The 23,976-nt window shown below is 42.4% G+C and overlaps 1 protein-coding gene across 2 annotated transcripts in view; it reads left to right on the forward strand.

The window, feature by feature from the left end:
- The window catches only part of LOC119123089 (cadherin-22-like), an 87,724-nt gene that overhangs the window by 17,756 nt on the left and 45,992 nt on the right, over positions 1-23,976 (forward strand). The window contains exon 2 of one of the 2 annotated variants that reach the window (XM_037251910.1): positions 8,879-8,951. The gene's annotated coding sequence lies outside the window, so the exon portion shown is untranslated. The remainder of the gene's footprint in view (positions 1-8,878; positions 8,952-23,976) is intronic. The other variant, XM_037251911.1, reaches the window with a different exon arrangement.

Consider the following 23,976-nt stretch of genomic DNA (forward strand, 5'->3'; position numbering starts at 1 on the left):
CCTCCAAACTTGTGTCGAAACGAGAGGGAACCTTTTTGCTTGAAATTCATTTTCAGGCAAGAAGATGAAATCGCTGACGTCTGCCAACTCTCTGCATTTTGGGACCCGGATGCCGTGTTCACGCAGCTGCTGTTTTGATGCGCTGCCATTTGCCATCATGCCAATAATCAAGTCGTTTGCACGGAATGTTCTCCGACAGATGCCGGAGACCTTGACTGGAGAACAAAGCTTTTTCTTTTTGTGCTCGCCCTGAAGTGGTGCTGCTCTCTCCATTGCCACATAATTAATCAAAGCATCTCATTGTGTTGGATAATTTGTTTACTTTAAGGAGCTCCATTATACCACACTCATCACCACCTCTAAAGAACACGATTTTAGATTTACAGCTTTCTTTATTCTCATGTGATCTTCTCTTATAAATTTGCAAATTATGTAGTGTGCATTAAAAATGAACAAAATGCCAAAATTTAGCGGCCTAACTCCCAAACCCCTGATCAGGTTAACCTAAAATTCGAGATTTAGTGTTGCACAATCCATATCAACAAGTACACCGAATTTAATTCCAATCCAAATCTATTTGGTCAAACCCACTGGATGATTTGCTTTGGAGCGATAACATCAACACCCATAGCATCAATTACTACCTTCCAATTAGCCAGGACTTTGGCGCCACCTCGTGTCATCCTAAGACATTACAGAAAGAGCACAGAATTGAAGAGTAGGTTATCTTAGCAAATAGCGAAGGATCGGTCAGTGAATTTATGAACAGTTCTGTAAAACTAGTTTTACGACCAGCAATGTCAAGTGTTTGTCTACAGAGGTGCAGGCGGATGCACCCAGTTTTCTTCCACTGACGATCAATAAACCATTTTTTTTAGTCTCTCTGTGAGGCCCGTTTTCAAATATCTCACAGACCGTTGGTTATCGCTACCAATCGCCAGGATGAAATCTTGTTTCTGACTGACTTACGATGAGGCCTTTGTCGTCTTCGGGAGACCTCTGTGTGAGGCTGCAATCTTGGCCGTGCTTCGTCTGTGTGTGAGCGTGTGTTTAAATACTGCAGGGCGTGAGCCGCTGTGCTCTGTAACTATTTAAACAGACTTTGCTGACCATCACGAGGTGGTGCTCCTCCCGCTTGGAGGCTTGCTGGCAGAATGGGGAATCAATACAGTCAATAGGAAGGGCATTAGGATGGCCAAGTGTTTTAGCCGCCCCCTCCGCTTGTCAGTCACAAAGCAGTTTGCAGCCGCCTTTGCTTGGCAGACTTCAAATTTCACTGGGGAAGATGGACTGCCTGAGACGTTCAGATCAACAAAGGAGAAGCAGTTTTCAAGTGCATTTCTTCTCTTTTTTAAAGAAGAACTTTTTCACAAAGATGCTTTTCCCCGTGTGTCATCAGGCGATGATTTGAACCATTGTTGTGTTCTTATCAACACGTTGCCGGTTATATGTTTGTGTGTGATTGGCTGGCACCCAGTCCGAGGTGTACGCTGTCTCTCCAACATCGCAGCTCTGCTCAACCTTTGACTTGACATGTCGTGTGACATTTCCATGTGGTTTGTTCATTGCTCGAAGACCACTTCTTCATGCCCCGCTCATGACATGGCAAGATAGCTATAGCCTGTCACGAACGTACGCCGTCAAGAAAAGCTGGCATCGCTCTGTCACATTAGTTTGTCGAATTCAATGTCAGCTCGTCTGGATCACTGTAATGTGCCAAGCAGCCTCACCCTCGAGATGCGTCTAAACTACAGAGGTTAAATATTATTCGTCTGAACCCTAAATGCAAGCGTCAGCTGCTTGTCTGCACTCGGCGTTGGTTGCCAACAGAGAACAAATTGTGAATGCCTTGCTAAGAAGAGCGTGAATTTCTATGAGAAGTGAAAGCAACCATTCCCGTGGAAAATGATTTCTACTCCTTCTAATTAATTTCTGTCCGTAAACGCTGGTTGCTTAATTAAAAGGCCGTTTTAGCGCCGGCGGCTCGATACGTCTATTCCTCGCCTTTCATGTGTATTACGTTCCTAGAATGTGGAGCATTGTGGGTAAAGAGGGGCCGCCGATACGCGTAATGAACTATTCATATTGCAAAGCTACGCTAGACGGCAAAAGATGTGCGGGAGAATAAACGAATGTGACTATTTTTTTTTTTCATGTATCCAGCTGAGCTGGCAGACACATTGTCACAATTTAAAAAGAATCAAAAGAAAGGCCTGTGTTGCTCGAGAAAAGTGCCTTTTCATTCACAGGCAGGTACTCAGATGAACATTGGTGGAAAAACACAAAGTACGCAGATGTTTCTTCGCAGGAGACACGCTTATTCTCAGCTGGAAAGGTAATGAGCAACTACAAGTGGACAATTAGACATAAGCTTCATTCGCACACCTGCCGTTCTTTTTGTTTAAAACATCTGTGCAAGTATAAGCTTCGTTCGCTTACCTGCCACTGATTTGTTTAAAACAATTCTGTAACACCTTTGTCAGCGTAGAATTAGCCACCCTGCTGATACATATTTATTCATGCATTGTTCAACTCAAATGGAAATGCAGATTGTGTGAATAACACTTCAAAACTTGTTACTGTGAAAATGATCGTTTTAACTGCAAGAGTTCTGAATTTTTGACAGTGGCACTGCAACTGAAATTATAATACAGTAAAGTATTCTTTTTATACATAGTTTCAAAATAGAAGACCAAAGGTAACCCCCCCCCAGAACTCCTAATTTTTTAGCTTGATTTAAACCATTCAACCATATTAAACTGTTTAAGTCAGGGGTGTCAAACTCATTTTTTTCGCGGTCCGCATCATAGCCATAGCTTCTTTCGGAAGGCCCTTATGACTCTCAACCCAAATAAATGTGTGAGCACCTCATATTATATCCAGTAAAAGCTACAAAACCAACTGACAAATAACTCGTTTTCAAATCAGACGAGTAAAAACTGGTCAAATATTAAAAAAAAAAAAAAAGATATTAAAAGTGAAGACAATTTGCAATTCTAGAAATGACACAAATTTGATGCACAATTTGTCTTCGCGGGCCACATAAAATGATGTGGCGGGCCGTATCTAGCCCCCGAGCCTTGAGTTTGACACCTGTGGTTTAAGTTGTCACTACTGCATTTTGTTTTTCACAATTTCAAAATGAGAGCCAAAAATTCTATTTTTCTCTCCTCTAATTTCCACATTTTGGGAGTGCTTCAAATATTTGAACTGTTCATCATATCTCTTCCTCAAATGTTTTTGCTTCCATTTTTCCCCCTCACTTATATTTTCCATTTGTGGGCGTCGTACGAAACAATCGAGTGTACGCTCGGATAGGTGCCAGTGTCACACCGTTGCCTGTCATATCTTTCAGCCTATTTCTTTCACTTCCAGCGCACAGCCCATGTTTCATTGATTTGCTTTTGCACCGGCATGGAAAGAGCCCTTTGAACTGTAGCACTTTGCCGTTCATTTTCTATGAATTAAATAATGCTTTTTCATTGCATGGATTTTGGAGCTCAGAAGGAATTTGATGAAAAGAACGTGTTGTTTTGAAGCTGATGCATTTCAAACTTAAACCTCGGGGCTTCATCGCCGCCCATGTCGTCATTCTGTTTGATGACGCTGCGAGTACTGTACACACGATCTTTCTTTTCCTTGAAATGAATTTCATCAAAAGTGTCAGTAGGGAACGAAGAACTGGTGGCTGACAATTATCTCCGGAATCGTTTACTCCTCATGTCTCTTTTGTCTTGTGGGATAAAACAAAAGTTAGCTCGTTGACAACGCTTATTTGTTTTTTCCATGTTATCGCCGTTTGAATTGTTGTTCAGACACTTGTGTAACCCTGAAGCTTGTCAAGTCTGAAGCTTGCGGCGTCTTTTCATTGGGTTTCCTCTCTAAAAATGAAACAGAATTAAAAATACAAAGCTCAATCCAAATGGTACTCACTCACTTTTGGACCTCCTATTGCATTTTTGCGTTGTTTTTTTAGCATTAAGCAAGATTAGCTTCATTAAGGGACAGGCATAAACTGTAATTGTCTTGATTTGTTAAGCTTGACATGAAACTTGTGGATATAGCAGCTTGAAACCTCTTTCCAAATTACCGTAATTTTCGGACTATAAGTCGCACCGGAGTATAAGTCGCACCAGCCATAAAATGCCCAAAAAAGTGAAAAAAAACATATATATGTATATAAGTCGCTCCTGAGTATAAGTCGCCCCCCCACCCAAACTATGAAAAAAACCGCGACTTATAGTCCGAAAATTACGGTACTAGTTTTGATTGGACAAACTGGTACTTGTTGTGATGTGCGTTGAGTTCAAGCAAAAAGTGGTGTCACTGATATCTCAAGGCAACACCGAATGAATACGTGGTACAACTTTCCTAGCCACGAAATGACTCCAACAAGTCATTTTTGCACAATTTTGCAGACACAAACTTGGCTAACAAGTGAAAGAATTGATTTTTGAAAAGGCACACTACTTTGACTTTCGAGGCTCATATTGAGATTAACAGATCACAACGATGCACACTGAGAAACAAGTGCAGTATCTCAACGCACACGCACGCCCACACGCACGTGTGTCATAACTTGCAATGTTTTCCGCCACAGGGAAATCCTTTATCCGTATAACTAGATTAAGTCACAGTGAGCTCTGATCAGCTTCATTTGGATTCAGGCCGCTTTTGCCCCTCCCTGATCTGCCTTTCACTCCGTCTCCATGTGCGTCTGTCACTGTCTGCTTAAATGGCAGCCTGTTTTGCTCCTTTTCTTCCAATCACCCCATTTTAGTGCCTCGCCTGTCTCAGGAATGAAAGAAACAAGCAAACAAGGCGAAGCGAGCGCCACAGGCTAAAACGTTCTGCTTCCTTCCGTTTTTAGCGTTTTCTTTCCCCAGCTCAATTATTTTTGTTTCATGAATGACAAAGAATCTTTACTCCAGTAATGAGCAAATTTGTATATTTGAAGCTATTTTGCTACCAGAAGCGTGTTTTTCCCTTTTGTAAACACCCTTATTGAAGTCACTCGTTTTATTTATAGAACTTGTGTCAGCGCAATATATTGACGTGCACAGTTTGGAATTGCATGCGCTCCTCCGGGGATTGACAGGAAATAATATGCCTATTCCCAGATTTGGCATCTCATCTGTAAAGGGAAATATTTCTTCTATCCATTGACTGAAGAATTGGAATCAAACGCTTTGTATACTCTGGCATCTTAAAGACTTCTAGAGGATTTGCTTGGAATACAAAACAAATTCTTTATCAGACTGTCTCCATCATAAATCCTCCATTGGCCATTTTAGCATTCTGTGATGATCTCATCACAATTTATAACCGAAATTAACTCAATTTTTCTTATAGAGAGCCGAACCAGGAAACCATTTAGAAACAATAATACAAAAACAAAGTTAAAACAATAAAAATAAACGAGACACTAACAAGTGCAGAGTCTCAAGCTGTGTAGAATGCCAGGAAATAAAAATGTGTTTTGATTTGGCTGCTAAAAGTGGATCGGGAGGGTACTTGTCGAAACTCGTGCACCAGGAGGTCTTTCGTAGCTGGAGACAAAAAAAAAAAAAAAATCTCCATTCCCTCCAGGCTTCCTCCATGAAGAAACAGAGGCAGAGATGGAGCAGCTCAGGGCGAGACCATGAACAGATTTAAAGACAAATAGCAGACTCTTCAAATGCGAGCCAGAACAAGAGTTCTGTGCTCCCTCTTACGTGTTCCAGTTAAGAGGTGTGCAGCAACAGTATTGTCAACCAAATTACACACCAGTTCAAAATAAAACTTATTTGTAGTAAGTAAATGGTAATGTTGGAACCAATTAAGTGAAATCGGGAAAATTTCCACAGCACAATAGTGTCCCATGTTTTAATTGTAAATATATAATAAATGGATGGTTCTAGTACATGCCAGTGTGTGTGTGTTTGTGTGTGTGTGCGTGTGTGTGTTTTCCTCATCATTTTCCGAGTAGTCAGTTGCCAGTTATATAACGGGCCTCTGACTCTCACTTTCCCAATATGTGGCACACTCTGTCCAAGTGCAGAGACAATGCGTATTGCTGTCATTTTCATCCACTCCAGCCTTGGGAAGACAGGCCGCCAGCCTTATTCATTACTGAACCCCCCCCCCCCCCCGAAAAAAGAAAGAGACGAAGCTGTGAAGACTAAGGGACGGACATGAAGTGGGAGGGGAGCGGGATAAGAAGGCACAGAAAAGCAGAATTATACCAAAGGGCCCGAGGGAAGGAGGGGACGGATAGGACAGAAAGCAGGAGGTGGGGCGGGGGGGGCTGAATAATGAGGGATGGGAAGGAAAGTGGGGGTATAAGCAGTGGAGGGGTGCAAAGTGTGAGCCGAGGAGGCGCTTGGCCTGCGGGATTGCGGCGCGTTTATCCTCCTCTGCAGCCGCCTTGTGAAGCGCTACCTCAGGAAAAGACTTCTAAAGCAGGGTGGCCGCCGCTGAGCTCTTAATACCCACAACATACACACGGGGGATTTGGGGAAGGGAGAGGGGGGGCTTGTATGTTTCATATCATATCTGTGCAGCAGACCGTATGCACTCGCCGCCGCTAGGTTGCCCCGAGTCGGCCGAAGACAGCATTTGGACCATCGTGTGTCTAGGAGGATGGGTTATAGCTGAAAAGTAAACAAGCACAAATGCCTTGTTAAGGAGATTCCTCAGCTTTCCGACTTGAGTAGATGTTGTAGGATTTACCTTTAGTCTTGACATTTGAAAACGAAGATTTGGGCCACTCCACTGAATCATTCCTATTTATACACCTTACATTGCTTTATTACTTTTTTCAAGTTCCAGGGATGATGCCACGTTCCCAAAATGATATGCACATATCTTTTGCCAGAGTATTTTCTACACTGGAGTGTGTAACTAGTTTTGGCCTGTCTGGCTCCATCCACAAAGTGTTTATATAAAAAAGGCCTTCCCACTGGCAACTGTGCTAAACACCCTGGGAGACCCAGCTGATAAAGAACAGCAGCAGAGACCCCATGTGACGTCCTCCAGAGGCTTCTAAATGATTAATTCAACAAAAGAAATACCTAAAGGGTGATAAAGATGAAAGATGTGAAAGACACTTCTTCTTTTAGATGCGACCTACTGACAGCGTTCGACGGTTGTGCAGACTCCCTCGCCATTATTCCTGCCAAGTTTCCTCCCCGGGCTAATTAAAAGTGACTCTTTTATATGTGACAAACACAAGCCGTAACGCATCCTCATGACATCACATTTGGAGCGGGTGATAGCAGAGATAATTTGCAGCGTAAAGTGCCATGAAGCAACAACATAGTATGTCTTCCATATGATGTAGTGCTCAGTTTGAGAGAAGCTCTCGATGAAATCAAAGCAATCGATTTCAACGAAAGGACCCTTTGTCATCATGAACGGAGAAACGCCATGCCCACATTAGCTAGCGTAGCAAAAAGCTCCAACTGGTGTCAATGTTGATTGGTTTGATTGTTTTTTTGAGTTTATAGGTGCACATAACTGACTCATGAGTCCCCCCCCCCCTAAAAAGTGACAGAAAAAACTCACCCTCACCAGTTTCACCAATCGACACGGAACTAGATTGTCAATTCAATTGCCAAAGTGTCATGTCTCAAGAATCCTTGCCTGAAAATGAACAGGAAACAATTTAGTTTTTTTCCCCCCCATATCAATTTGTATGGTCATTGCTGTTGACCATCGAGTGCCTGCGGTAGATTTTTATCGACCTGTGACACTCGATGCAAGATCAAAACCTGAGCAAGACTACACGGTGCGCTATTAGAAGGCTAACCACCCGTGTGATAACATCTTAAGTGCTCCTTAATGGCGGCGTAGGGGGTCGCCGCGGTACGTACGTGCACTGAAGCCTTTGTTGTCTGGCTGTTTACTCGTGCATGAGCCCTTACGATCAAATGCTGTCTCATTAAGCGCCCAAACGGGACACTGGAGAATAGACAGCGTGGAAATACTGTATATGGAACGGGGCTTGTGAGGCCTTTGAGCGTAGCACGAAAACTATTGAGCTCTTTTTAGATGTTACATAAAGGCAGGGATAATATCCGTCTTTAGATCGAAGCTTGCAGTCGTTGCGATGTAACACACTCCGTTCCAAGTCACTGCAAACAGTTGTACATTTGTAATTGAGATTGAAAGATGGCCCGGTTCGAATTTAACAAAATGTTTTGTGAAGTGGTAATAATAGATTGACTGATAAAAGTGGTGTCAACGATTACCTTCATAATTCATGTCATAAACGACTAGTTTAATCGCCAGACAGTCATTTGTGACAAGAGTGGAAACATCTGCTTCATAAATGTCAGTGCACCAACATTAACTGTGCAGGCCAACACGGCTAAGTTCTTTACGTGAGTGTGTGCCAACTCCACATCTGCCCTGCCTACATGACCTCCATTCCTGTAAATAATGTTCCGCTGAATTAAGCGGGCTAAATCCAAAAGCTTCGTCTTTGCTTTGTAATCTGGCTTCGCAGCAAGCAATAACATTTTTAGGAGGGTTTTTTTCCCCCTCCCCGGAATTGCCATCATCACTGAGGTAGAATGGTAATCACCTATGTTCAGGGCTAATATAGTACCTCCTCTTCCTTACTCACACAATGAAGATGACAACCATTATGCTGTATGTTTTAAAGCACTTCAGCTTCTGACTTTCATCATTATTTAGTCTGGCCCTCTCCACGCAGAGCAACCAATAGCACTTATTTTCATACAGACTATTTTTCCCATCATGTTCCATTAGCAAATTGCCAAATTCCCTGCCTGGCCACTAACTCCTCCATTAGAAAACTAACAGGGGAATGTATTCATTTAAAAAGCAGGAAAAACAATAAACTTCCCTCTGGGGTCTCTTTTTGGCATTGCAGAAGCGAGACGGTCGGCCGCGGACCCAAGAGTCGTCTCTCGAGCGTGGCAGCGAGGTCATCGGGCTGAGGGTTGGTGAGTCTTTTATTTGTGTAATCCGCCGGCCGGGAAGTTTTGCTTGACCAGCACACCGCTGATTTTGTCTGACCGTGTTCTGATGTCATGTGTGTACCGGCCGAGATAAGATAATCCCATCCATCTTCTGGAGACTTGTATTTCGAAAAAAGACATACAAGCTGCTTTACAGGACACAAGCTTTAACCTTGGACCACCGTGTTTCATGTTAACGCTCTAGCGCTCACATATCTTGACCAAACGTCTTTGAACTTTACAGGATTTATTTTTCCACGGCCCTAGCAAGGGCATTAAGGATTTTAAATTACATCTGTTACAATATGTTTCCAGACAGCTGGTGACAAAGTTCAAAATGTTGACTTTATTTCACTTCCAAATATTTGCTGTATTTTCTTTTTCCAATGTCAAGAAAGCAAAAACAACCTGATAAGCTACGCTAGGGTACAATGAGGCACAATGTGATTTGAACAATGACAGACTTTTTTTTCCCCAATCAATCTTCTTTTCCCGCTCGTGCACGAGCATCCGCGTGTTTGTTTCGCTCCAAATCTGAAGATTACTGCACATCAAAAAAGTGCTGAGTCGGCAGCTCAGGTCTCCCCGAGTCCTAATAAGTCCCGTCCTGTGCCGCGTCCTCAGATATCAGGGTTAATATGAAACATGGGCAGATCCAACCATTGTGATTATGTGTGTTTGATTCTGTTTACGCCATCTGCTGTGTGATATAATTGAATGCGCTGCATGCTATAATTTGATAGATTTGTGTATGTATTGTGTGTGCATGTGTGTGTTGTGTCGCTCATTCAGCTCAAATCAAAATAGAAGAGTCTTGCAGGGATTAGTCGTGCCCACTGAACTTATTATGGCAATAACCTCTGCACTTGATGAAGGTGATCCAACGCCTTCCATCCCAATGAGAGTATTATACCGCATTGAAGCACAACAAGAATGTGCACATTATTTTTTAATGAGCAAGACTGCACTAACGAAATATTGTGTAGCAGCATATGTACGGTAAAAGCTATCCTTATTTAACATTTACAATATTCCATGTTTGTTTTTCCCCTTATGCTGCTCATTGTTTATTTAACCTACTGGAGATGACATCACATTCTGTATATGTGATGGTTGTCCTATCTTGTGACTTGTTTTTGTCAATTACTGGTATGATATAGTATGACGCTGCCTGACCCCAATAGCATCGTCAGAATCATCCATCCATCCATCCATTTTTGACACCACTTATCCTGCTCAGCACTGCGGGGGGTGCTGGAGTTTTACACCAAAAACCAAACATTTTCCAAAAAGTCTTGCTAAAACTACCCAACAGCTTCTGCAGTTGGCAGAGGGAGACTCCGGTCACAAGCGTGTCACTGGTATGCAGCCAGGATGAGGCATTACTTGTTTTAAATCCTCCAGCACTGATCAAAAGCAACCTTTGCAACATGCACACATAGACACACACTCCTTCACACATATGGTAAATACACATTCAAGCCTTGATGATAAAAAAAACAAAAACCTTGAGCGATAAAATCAGTCGCTGACCTTTGTGTCGCTACCCACCGTGCAGATGATCGTCGGTAAGTCGCGCGCTCGTCTCTTTTTGCATCACTCTTTTGATTCAATGGCCCATTTTAACTACCACCTCCTGTCGTCTTTTTATTAAAAAAAAAAATCCAGCTTTGCAGGTACTATAAACGTGGTCAATATGCTGTAATTAAAGCATATAAAGTCCGCACCATCCAATAAATCATAAAACGTTTATATGATGAATAGTAAGTACATTTTTAATGGGCCTTTTATTGTCAAACTATACTCATATTAAAATGTTGCTTGTGTCAACACTCTTTGGATGACTGTGATGAAAGGAGAAGATTTGGATTTAGTTCAAATAATTAAAAAAAAAAGACCCCCTCATGTCTTGTATGGAGGGTTTTGAGAGGCTTTTACAAATCTCAAATACCCACAGTTAAATCGTTTTTTTTTTTTTAATGCACTGGCTTCATCAAAACTGTGTCAATATTTCCTCCATGTTTGTATGAGAGAGCGGGTGTAGAATCAAAGCACTAGCCGGACTGCATAGACGTGCACATATGCACGTCACTTTTAATATGTCCATCATAGGGAATGCATTGAACAATCGTTATTACCCTGCCATTAATTTAACCACTATTCAAATTTTTTCAATGATTATGTGTTGTACTTTATTTAAATGATGAGCTATGAAAACAGCAAAAAAATGAATAAAGTCTGTAATGAGATACAATTCCAACATAATCTAACAAAGTACTGATGAAACAACCCCATTCCAATACAACTCATCCACTCTTCATTATTGCCTTAGTCGAGCAGTATTTCACTCCAAGTCAAATTTGACAATGATTAATTGATTAACTTATTTTATTGGTTCATTGAATCTGAAATCATAATTTTATTCTACCCAACACAATAGTGGCCACGCATCCATAATATTATCCTAACAAAACGCCGCTAGGTAGATGCGATTGTGCAGGTATGCCTAATTAAATGGAGATAATGATCAAACGTTCAAATCACAGCGTTCCATCAACTAGGCGAGTGCATTAATGTTGTTCTGGCAATTAGCGCTGGCCTAACGAAGTCGCCGTTACAAAGTTGCCATTAGTCACACATCTGCTTATGAGCTTATGAGAGTTTGCTGACACTTTTTTCATGCTTGTGCCGTCACGTGCCTCCATTTGTCCCATAATCCAAACGGGCTGGCTCAGAACTCAGCGAAGCGATCTCAGGGGTGGAGGCATCCTTTCCCTCGTGCACCAAATTAAGCAAACAGACCATATATATTGAATTTCAAGCTAAATAAAATTGTGCTTGGTTAGTGATTCTTTGGCATACCACCAGGGGTGCGTCGACCATATTTTGAGCCTCACTGGTTTGGCGTACAGTATGGCAGGCAAAAAAGGGGAGCGGTTGGGGGCACTGAATGTGTTCGCTCCAAATGAGGAGTCAACTGTGGCGACGATTCAAAGGGGCCAATTTTACACTAGCTTACCAGCAGAGAAGTGAAAGGAGGGATGAGCGCTGCCTAGGGACCGCCAGATGCAACACAAGGGAATCCGTATGCGGTGAGGTTTACCAAGGATGCAATGATTCAAAATTGTCTCGCAAGAAAAAAAAATATGGGACGCTTCCGTACAACTACGAATATGGGCCAAAATGGCTGTCACTGTAGCTCATTGTCAGCTCTTTCCTGGTGCGATCCAGATTTCAATCACACGCGCTGGAAAGTTCAGCCCTCGGCCAAAGAAATTGCGATTAGTTTTGGTCCTGGATTTAATCTTTGAAGAACGTATGGCTTTTTTGATCGTTGTCCATCTGTATCAAGTAATCTGCTATTTGAAATCCCTTTGTGGTGTCACGAGTCCAGTATGCAGAGGATGACGTTTAGGTTGAAATGAGTAAGAATATCCATGATTGCATACAGTTATTTTCCTGTTGAAATACAGTAGATGAGCAAAAATCGTCAGTGATTATCCACAGATTGCGCAATGCTTATCTCCCGTGCTTTGAAATTGGCAAATTTCTGTCTCTCTTTATCACAAGAACGCTTCTCGACTTTTTTGCTTAATTAGGTCAATAAACCTTTAATATGTGTGCTTTGTCTTTTGCATAATGAACTTTTTTACGGTACAGTGTGTTTGTCTTCCAAGGTCATTCTATGTCTGCCCTGTAACAGAGTATGGGTATTCAACCATAACACGATTACCTCTGCTGATATAAATGAGCCAACTTGCCTTGTGACAAAGCGTATAGAGAACATGAAACATCAACAACAACGTGATGGATGCTCCACCAAACCCAATAAAAATAATAAAAGCAAGACGCCTGGCTTTGAGACAGTATCGACTCTCAAATATATCCCGAGAAGACACTGCGCTCGCACTGCAGATGGGAGAGCATGATACTTCTCGAGAATTGGAGATTGGAGCAAGCGGCGCCCTAATCACTCGCTGTGCGAGCCCTGGCAGGTGGTTGGCGGCCAGACTTTCATGTCCAAGCCAGCAGATGTTGTCTGTATCGATCGAATCGTCGGAAAGTGGCAACGCGTGCTGCCGCCTTGTCTTTGCGCTCCGAAACACGGAAAGCGATTTTGCCATCTAATTGAAGATTACAGGTTTCTGTCTGTTTTCTAAATGCGATGCTCAAGTTATTTTATTTGATTGTGGGAGAAAAGTAGCATCGTGGTAGAAAACATTTGGATGCAAACTCCAGGAAAGAAGATCGGAGCCAAGATTCAAACCTTGAACCTTCGAAATGTGAGGCAGATACACTAACCACAGATTCACCGTTATGCTCCAGAAACCATTCAATGCGCTGCGACGTGTCGAATCGTTAATGCATTTTTCACGCGGCGTATCCTTGAAGATGAACAACCAAGCTCATGTTACTCTCATATTGGCGTTTCCACTGCGCCACGAGTCTATTCACTCCTTTTCAAAAGTTTTTTACCAAATCCTCTACGCTTCCAGTTCCTTTGACTTCCGTCTCTATCGTACACTAGCTGAGAGAAGGAAAAAAAGCAAAGAAACCACCCACAGTCGAAAATCCAGATTGCAGACTTTGCCACCTCCTCCGACACAGTAGAAGCGAGGAAGCAAAGGGACTTTTAATGAACAGGGCTTTTATTGATCTGTGGACAAAACAGTTGTTAATTATGTGCGGGTGGGAATTTAATTGAGCAAGGCAAACAAGATCCCCTGCTTGCTAATGCATGGTCAGGAATGAGGAGAATGCGATTGAGTCCCGTGCCGCCTTCTCCGCTGAAGGATGAGAAGACAACAATGGCTAAAGCCAAGCCTCTGTGCCTTCTTTTCCACGCCCCGGTCCATTTTTGCTGTCTCCAACCGCCTCATCCGCCCCCGCTTGTCTCCAGTCTAATGAAAAATGACCTTCATGTAAGGGCTGTTTTCTCCTGCTTTGTTGAGTTTGAGCAGATTTTGGCCAAATTCAAGAAGCATGCCAACCCAGATGAATGTTAACCTAGCAGCTAACAGTTACTGTAATATAGCAGATGAGATCATACTATCTTCCTCATTTTGAGCTATTGTCAAACATGAGTCATTAGCTATGCTGGTGCTATTAGCGCTACCAGCTATGCTAGTTAAGTCACAGTAGATATTTGCAAACACTCGTATGCCGTTATTATAAAACTGAATCAACTGAAGCATTGTAAGGTGATAACTGTGCCAAGCATTCTGGTTCTCTGCCCATAAATCGAGGCCCCTGTGATCTGTTTTTCTTTAGAAGCAGAATGTGGCCCATTGCCCAAAGTTCTTTCTTGCTGCTCCGCATTGAGTTAACTGGATGTTGTCAGGGTCATGAGGCGTCTCGTGTGCCAGAAGGCCTCGTGAACCACATTCTGTTTCCACTCCGTGCTATTTCTACATTCACGCTTGGCATTCTCTAATATTTATTACCCAAGTATGGAAAATATTGCCATGGCTGTTATCTTGTCAAGCCTTACGCTGTGATGGATTTGAAGCTAACATTTTGGCCCGGGTCCTCCCATGTCGGTATTTTTATCCAAACCGGGTAATATGTCTTCAAGACAAGCCGGAGTTGATTCGTGTCCCCCGTGTCAATTCCGTGCTACGTTTTGTTGGTCCGTAATGGATGTGACAGATGTGATCATTCAGTCAAATTGCTTCGATGAGAACGTGCCTGCCCTTTTCCAAATACTTCCTATCGACTTGTTTAGTGCGCCGAATTGATTCAAAACAAAGGCAAATGTGAGAAACTAAAAATCCTCACCTTTATCTGGCCTGATTACACAAAATGGCCGTTGCCCCCTGCCCTCGACGCATTACGTTAAACATTTTGCGCAACACTACTAAATTATACACGATAAGACAAACAGCCTCCTTGGTGTGTTTTTTTTTGTCTCCCAGGGACCCTGAGCTAAGAGGACTTGAGCGAGCAGCAGCACTAATGAAGGCCCTCAAGTGAAACTGAACGTACTGTGTTCAAGTTGGAAAGTGGGCGCTTGTGTTTGTCAGATGGAGCTTGTCTTTGATTCGCGCTTGTCACTTGTTATTAAGAATTAGAGTTACTCCACTTGTAATAGCATATTGCTTGGAGGTCAACGCCATCGTTGTCTCTTGACCACCTGTTAAGGTCTCCTCAGGTTGCTCAACTGCAAACAACACAAATGTATTTTCAGTAGAGAAGATACATGATTGCGCATGTAGTCAACGGCCAGGCGATAACTGAAGATGACAAATCGTCAATCGTTATTTTGTAAGGGACGGGCTTTCGAGTACAGTAGAAGCTACAGTAGGTCCACGCCGTACTTGTATGCTGCAGTCGGCCCACTTTTTGCTTTGTTGTACCTGGCACACTTTCTGCAGGGTATAAAAAAATTAAATAAGAAAGTAAGGTTACCAGCATTTTTTTGTCAGGTCAAAGTCTCTAGTTTCTTTCTTCGTGGCAATTTTCACTCAGACTCCTTTGCTGCAATTAATTCTGTTAGACCAGGGATTACCAACTGTCCGCGCCCCTCTAGTGTTCCGTGGCAGTACTCCAAGTGGTCCGCAAAATTGGAAATGTCATGTTATGATGACAAAACTCGAACTACTAATTTTAAAGGAAATGTTCCCCTCAGCAATTTGCTTCTCGTATTTTCTGCACTATAAGGCGCACCGGATTATAAGGCGCACCTTCAATGAATGGCCCATTTTAAAACTGTGTCCATACATAAGATATATACGTTTGGCCCACGGGCCGGACTTTGGACACGCCTGGTGTAGTGGCTCAATATTGGTCCATATTTAAGGCGCACCTGATTATAAGGCGCACTGTTGGCTTTTGAGAAAATTTGAGGTTTTTAGGTGCGCCTTATAGTGCGGAAATTACGGTAGTTTCCGTTGTTGTCCGGGAAAATACATGTGTTGTGTCTCGGCTACCTGCTCAAACATTTTCTCCCCTCCCTCCACTCCACTTAAATCACCTCTGCCATCCTTCCATCAAATCTCCCGCATGTGTGCTGTCTCACTAAGTGACGTGAGGCCAGATGGAAGAAATGCTTGTGTTGGGCTGCGCATGCGGCGCCGTCACTTACCCGCATCATCCACTCAGTTGAGCTTCACAATGCTGCTGTGATGTAGTTGTGCTTGATGTGGGCTGATGTCCAACCTTCCTGGCAATAAACGGGTTGCCGCCGAGTGTGTGCCACGTAGACAGACAGATTTAAAACAAGGGTGGCAAACAAAAGTCATTGGTGTGCGTGCGTGTGTGTGTGTATATGGCTTCATTTCTCATTCAGTGTCACTTTTTGGCGGCGTCTTCATTATCATACGCTTCCAGTCGGTTTGGAGCACCTGTTTTGTGCCATGAAAAAGACAAATATCACAACTACTACTCCTGCACTAAAGTGGAAGTGTCAATTGCCCCTTTCCAAGATGGACTTTTGTGAGATTTTGTTTTTTTCTTGTTCCTAACCCTGCTTCCCCCAAAATGGTAAACTGCAGTGTAAGTTTTATTTTATAAGGTCATAATTACAGATAAACAAATACCAAGATTCCAATGTGATGGATGATTCGATTTATATTACTTGACAGATATTCTTCCATTCAATACATTCGACAAAGGTGTAAAAGGAAACTCTTTTTCATTTACAGTAGTAATTGAAATGGAACACCAGGTGAAATTAATATACATTATATGCATATTACGCAAGTATAAATACACAAATTAGGAATGTATTTAGAACACGATTTCCTCCTCCCTTGAGTATTTTCTGTGTCATGAATACTAAGGCCTTCTTTTGTGGTGTCGTCATGTGATTGTACAAGCTTCCTGCAGTGATTGCAATGTATGGCGCACCACAATATCCCACTGCTGCTTGCGGGGCTATTACTGTCAGTGCGGAGTGTCATTATATGGCTAACAGCTGGGGATGTTTTTTTTGCCCATTTCCTTGCAGCTTTGTCTGTGAGCGTATGTTTGTGGGCAAATGAAAAGTGCATTACGTTGTTTGAGTATTAAATTTTGCCGGTCTCTGACATCCAGCGTGGATGTGTTCAATTTTGTTGTTATTGTTATACCACTGGAGCATCCCGTGGCTCTTTGATAAATGTGCAGCCTTGAATTGAAATGGCCTGAAGATGAGAGGCCAAGTGTACTCAGCCTGCGTCAGAAGTAGTATGACGTACGGAAGTGAGGCATGGGCCCTGAAAACAGAACACGAAGACAAACTAAACAGAGCAGAAAAGAGGATGATCAGATGGATGTGTGGTGTGTCAATGAGGGAGGAAAAGACCAGTGCAGAGCTGAGAAAGAAGATGGGAGTGGAGGCCATAGTGGATGTGGTGAGGAGAGGCAGACTGCGATGGTACGGACATGTAGTGAGGAAGGACGAGAACGACTGGGTGAAGAAAGTTATGTCGTATACCTTAGAGGGAACAAGACCCAGTGGCCGACCTAAACAGACCTGGCAGACGACCGTGGCAGCCGACATGAAGGCACTCGGCATCAACCACGAGATGGCCATGGACCGTTCCCGGTGGAAGAAAGCCATATCGAGAACCCAATCCAACCCAGCGGCGCCTGGAAAGCGGACTTTAAACCGATGATGATGATGATGATGATGCCGGACTCTGCACAGCGATGATGAATTCATGTCGCCGGGGAACTCATTGTTTTTTCTCTTCAATTACCTGCATACATTTTAGAAGCAGATGAGACATTTAAGAGGCATATTTTTGTCTACTGACTGTTTTCATGTTGTTTAACCTTTCTGACAGTATAAAATAGTTTCAGTAGTCGGAATAAAGACGTAGAGCACAGGTGTCAAACTCAAGGCCCGGGGGCCAGATACGGCCCGCCACATCATTTTATGTGGCCTGCAAAGACAAATTGTGTATCAAATTCGTGTCATTACCCGAATTGCAAATTGTCTTCACTTTTAATAATATCTTCTTTTTTTAATATTTGACCAGTTTTCACTCGTCCGATTTGAAAACGAGCTATTTAAAAAACAATATATATTTTTTAATCCATTTTAATCTGTGGCTGCAAGAAGCAGCATGTATTTTTTTGTATATCATCGAAGACCGTTCCCTGGTGTCTTGATTTGCTTTCTTCAAAACACCCCAACTATCAAGATATGACACACACCTTTTGTCATTTTTCATAAGGCTAATTGAGCTAAGCCTGTTTTAAGGAGGTCGTCCTGGCTCATGCAAATACGCCACCGTTCAGACCCGCTTGATGCAGGGCCAGCACACACTTTTGTTACCATGACAATGGTCATCGCGGCGTGAGGATGCTGTGACTTGTCGAGCGGCTTCAAACATGTGGAAGCAGAAGCACCCACTGTGAAGTCAAACAAAAAAAAGCCTTCATCAAGACAGTAATAGAATTTGATTACATTTTCACTCACTGAGACAGCACTTAATTGCCAAACCGCTGATCAGATACAAACACAAATGTGTCTGTGCGTTAACACGAAATGTCATGCTTAAAAATTCTCAATAATCTTGGAAAAGTTGCATAATTCACTGTATTATATAGACATATTTTATGCAACTGTAAAAGGAAACATTTTGTTTCTTTGTACCTGAAGCCAGTATGTGTCCAAACGTAATTAAAAAAGCATGTCAGGGAAAGTCAATGATCATTATCCCTACCGAGTACATTTTTCTTTGTGCTTCTTTGTCCTTCTGTCCTGATTGAGGCTGCAATCTGCACCAACAGAGATCTTTGTGACAAAACAAATAAAGTAAAAAAACAACAACAACTCTTTATGCAATATCTGTGCAACTTCCTACACACCAGAAAGCAATATTAGGCCAGAGAAATGCAATAAGTCCCACTTTAACAGTAGAATAAAACATCAGCAAAGCAGACAGTAGCGATGAAACATTATTACTCTTTCACACTCACACACGCATGGGCACACACACACACGTACAGAATGTGGACTCACAAGTCAAGTGCACCCCACTCGCTCTCTCAGTTGCAATATTCAAACACACACTGGTAAAACAATGGGTGGCAAGCATCATTGTAGTCATAACAATAAAAGTAACATTCAGCGGCAGTTCAGTCCATGCCAAAGCAGTAGGTGGCTAACTGTCAGCACAATCAGAAAATCTTCAAACTCACAAATAATGGCCAATCAAAGAAATGGGCAATAATATAGCATATTTCCTGTAAAAGTGTAGCAATTTATTAGCTGCCAGTTTATTATTCAATCGAAGCAAATAAACACCACAAATAATCTCAGTTCACAGATGCAGTCCTCTACACAAACACTTTGGGACTGTATTAATTCTACTGCTAACCAAAACAGCAGCACATAATGAATAGCCTATCAGAGGATTAAATATCATGTCAAGGGAATTTAAGGATTTGTTTCTTTGACAATTACGAGGATAACTGTTGAAAACATGAAAAGACTTCACGGTATACTTTAAATGTGGTTTTCCTGATTTTTGTTTACCCTTCTGTGTGCGCAGTAATGTGTCTAGCGTTTGCCTAGAAGTGGCTAATATATATTTGCGGCCTCTCTTAAGAGGTAATTCAGTTACAGCAGATTATTTCTTTGCTGATGTTGTTATTAGGAAAAATTCAATGCTCGTGAGTACTAGAACGGTAATGAGATTCCGCACCCTCGAATTGGGTCCAGTCTCTTGACATTTGCCCAAAACACCTCAAGGGTCCAACTGGCTCTGGCTCGCTATGAATGTTTGCAGCCGTCTTATATTCTTAGATTATTTTCATTTGATTTTTCTTACCCTCTTAACAGCAAACCATTAAAAAAATACCACTCTCATTTGAATAAAACCACAAGCGTTATCCCTGGGTGATCAGCCTCTACTTTACTGCTTATTGCAAAAAGAAAACAAGAGCCCCCTTGAAACCCGAGAGGAGATTTTCAATTTCCAGGAGCCGCTAACAACTTTGCCCTTGCAGGATATCAACTTTGTTACCATTCATAGGAACACAACAGAGTGCCCCACGAGACTAACGGCCAGGCCTTCATCCAGTCATGTTTAAAATATTTATTTGCCCCCAATGTTAACATAGTGGGGTCGGATGAGACCTAATGCTCTGTTTTGGCACAAGAACATGGCAAACTTAGAGGACACTGATTGCTTGTGTCGTCCACGCTAATGCTCTCGTTAAATCTTCCACGAGTCTGATTGCTGAATTCACATGTGCGACACAGAGGGTGACAGAGTTAAAGTGTTTGCCGTGTTGTGGAGTCGTCCCGCCATTAGCCCTTATGGACTGTTCAGTTTTCATGCACGCAAAGTACAGAATGACTTTTGCCATGGTGCTGTTCCTGTTAAATGTCAATGCGTCTCAATTTTGACCTGAACAGGATGCAATAGTGTTTGCTACATCTCCATGCTTTCCATTCTCTTTCTCTTACCATCGAGTCACACTCCGCTCTGGAAATTTATTTAGGAAAATTCTGAGATCTGTTTATTACCGCTTGTACTTCATTGTAACACGTCATTAGGGATTAATAATCTGTGCGAAGGGGGCAGGTGAAGCGGGGGCGCCCCATCTGATTGGCCATGCAGTGCAGAGAAGTGGCTGGTGTTTACTAATCTCAAAGTCGAGGAGCAGAACAAAGAAGGAGCAGGTAGAGCGGTTTGGACTGCACCCTCCGTGTCGCATTTGAAACGTGACAATGAATTTATTTAGTTTGATTATTTCAAATGCTACTGAAATGGAAACAGATATTTCTATGACTTCTGCTGTTCCACAAAAGAGGCAATATATTTTAGTCCAGTTCGGGTGATACAAAATTGACTGAAATCAATCAATCAATCAATCAATCAATGCAACAAAATGATGACAAAACACATAGGGAACTTGTATGACCTTGTTGCGAGGTCACCCTTTTCCTCATGCTATTAAAATGTCATGTTATATGTATATGAAAGAAATATTAATGATAGTGTGAAGAAGAAAAAAAAAAAGAGTCAATACAAATCTAGATCGCTCATTCGATGATAGCACAGTAAGGGTGTGTGTTTTTTTTGTTCCCATAGTGCTCCAAAGCACGTCACGTTCACATTTATCATCTCATCATGTCCACTCAAGCAAATTGTTGGACTTTCAGTGTTGCATGTATTTGTTTACCCTTTGCCTCAACCATAACTCTATTGTCTAGCACTTTGGTGAACATGTAACGATTCTGAACATATGTGAGTGCCTCACAGGACGAAGGAAAATGCTTTTTAATGCTTTTAGTGTGTAGTGTACTTCAGATGACTAACAGCACTTCAAGCACATTTTCTCCATTTTTCCTGGTTATCCTCTCCCGGTTGTCTGTGGGCTAACATCAGAATCTATTCTGGACCACACACAGTCTCAAGGTGATTGGAGCATTTTTTAAACTCCAATCAGCATTTAACTATTCTTTCGAATCTTTTTTTGTCTCGCTCATTCTATCTGAAACGTTGCCATTTGAACATAGAAAAGGAGAAGGAATCTCTCTTTGCTTTGGGAGTTGTTTCCATGGCAGCTGCCAAGTGAAGTCCCTGACCCATAATTTGGACTCTCGCATAGCCCCTATTAGCCCCTAAAGCTCTCTCTTCATCTCCAAGTCCCCCGTATCACTTCCCCCTACTTCTAACGCTGTCTGTTTCACAGCTATTTCGTATTTCTCTCTCTGTGTCTACCCCTGCCCCGTCTCCCCGCTTCCACTTCACCTCTCCTTATCTTGTCTCTTTAGCCCGTCTCTCTTTTGGCAGTGGCGCGTGATTGGCAGCAGAGGCTTGACTGCTGCCGAGCTAATGGAGAACAGAGAGGAATACCTTGTGGATTCACAGCTGAGCGGAGACGGACAAATAAGATAATGACTTGAGAATAACTATTGCGCAGAATAGTTTGGGGAAAGTAGGCGGGGGAGTGAGAGGGGTGAGAGGAAAGGAAGTCTTAAAGACAGAGAGGAGATGAGAAAGGCAGACATGGAGAACAATTTCCAGAGGCGTCGGACTTAATGCGCTGTCTCCAAATTGGTGAAAACAGCCAGAGTCTCAGCGGGTTTTGAGATGACAAAGCTTTTTATTTGGGGGGGATGAGAAACTGTGATCAACTAAAATAGTCATTTTTGCCTCCTGAGCTCGCTTGATTGCCTTCAATATCTTTTGTCTGCTAATGGGACACCACAGACAGTGCGCATATTAATGACTTGAAAGACGACGTTTCCGTTCACGGCATGGGGGTGTGCTTCCATTCATCTCTTCGTACTCTTTACATTACTCATCTAAAACAATGGCCGAGCACCAAAATAAAGACATTCCACCACAATGTGAGGAGCATCTGGCGAGGGAAGATAACCCGCTAACGTTCATAATTCCCGTTAGCAAAGATTGGGTTGCCCGTCAAAAGGCGTAATCTCGAGTCATTTGGCTGTCAGACTTGTTGATCCCGACTCACGAAGACCGTATTATCCCAGACGCTTCATTGTGGATGTCTTTCCGTCTTCTGCTTGGCATCAATCAGTGCCCCGGCGAATTCTCTAATGGCGCCCAAGCAGGGAGGACACTCTGCGCGCGATTAAGAGAAATCCAAGGAGTCTGTAAGGTGACACGGACGTGCATTGTAATTGTAATTGTCCTCGCTCGGACGCGCCAGAGCTTGCCCCTTATTTCAATTCTCATTAGCCCTTCACTCTGAGGATTGCGGGTCACATGAAGCAATGGCTTTCCCGCGCTACTGTATTAAGGATGTAGAGCTGGGTAATATGTAGAGAAAAGAAAGTTGATTTGTCCATTTGAAAATGAGTGGAGTTTGAGTTAACGAGCATTTAGTAGAAGCGCTCCGCTGGCATCATGGTGGAGCATTTAATTAGTTGTTGAGATTTATATTGGGTCCTGACTATTATAGCAGCAAACTATGCTAAATGGACTTTGTGATTATAGTAAACATTCAGCTGATACACTTTCTCGCATTGTCTTGTGGGCCTTTATCTTTATTGAGCCATCTTGTTGTCCGATAATTTAGAATGCAAAACAGTACGAAATACGTAACTACGCTCGCACTTGGCTAATAAAAGCCCATTTCTGAGATTTCTTTTTTTCCTATCTAATATAATGAAGTGGATGTTTTGAAATGACTGTGTATGAAAATTAATCTTTCAGCTTTTTTGAAGTGTTGATTGGAAACATCTTTTGCATATTTGGGTCAAAATGGTCCTCATTTTGTCTAATTGCAAAGCCATAAAATCCGTTGAGAACACTTCAATGTAATTCAAACACTTATTGTGTGCGCTCACACACTACTAAATGATGTTTGTCCTCAAAATCAGCGACCGCATGTCAATTGCCATTCTATCCAGCTTGGACGATTATGTTCTTTTTTTTGGGGCGCTTTCGCTCCTCCAAGTAGGATCTCATCCGTTTTGCGGCTTGCTGATATTTTGGAGAGCTGCTTTAAATTGGATGTTAAAAGGAAGGAACGCGCAATCCTGTGATTCAAAGAGTTTTCCATATAGAATATAACCTCAAGCAGTACACAATCTATAAGTTCTTTCTGCTACAGCAGTCAAGCCAGATGCATCTGAAACTGCACATGCTGGGATTCTTATGGACTTGTGATGGACTTAATAATTGGCCACTCACTTAATGGCGGGGTCCGTAACGCTTGGAACACGCGCTGCCAACGATGTCTTGATAGTTTGTTCAGGGACCCCAGCAGGAAAGCGAAGGGGTTGATTGCTAAGGTATGATTTACTTTCCACTGACACCACAAGCAAGAAGACCAACTTCTCATTTTTTTTATGCTGCAGCAGAATAAAACCAAGTCTTCACCATGGACAGGTTTACAACTTTAAATTCAAGGTCTATAAACATTGCAGTCCTGGAACTTTTCTGACGCAAGCTATATATATGTAGGTGTAGGGAACTAAATTGGCTACAACAAAATATATATAGCTTAAATTCTTATTTTTGTTTAAGATTCGTTGGCCTTGGGCCATGGACTTTTATTTGACAAAGCTTTTGGTCACCTGGTCAGTCACCTG

Source organism: Syngnathus acus, chromosome 5 (assembly GCF_901709675.1).
Source record: "Syngnathus acus chromosome 5, fSynAcu1.2, whole genome shotgun sequence".
In the NCBI taxonomy this organism is placed as follows: Eukaryota; Metazoa; Chordata; class Actinopteri; order Syngnathiformes; family Syngnathidae; genus Syngnathus; species Syngnathus acus.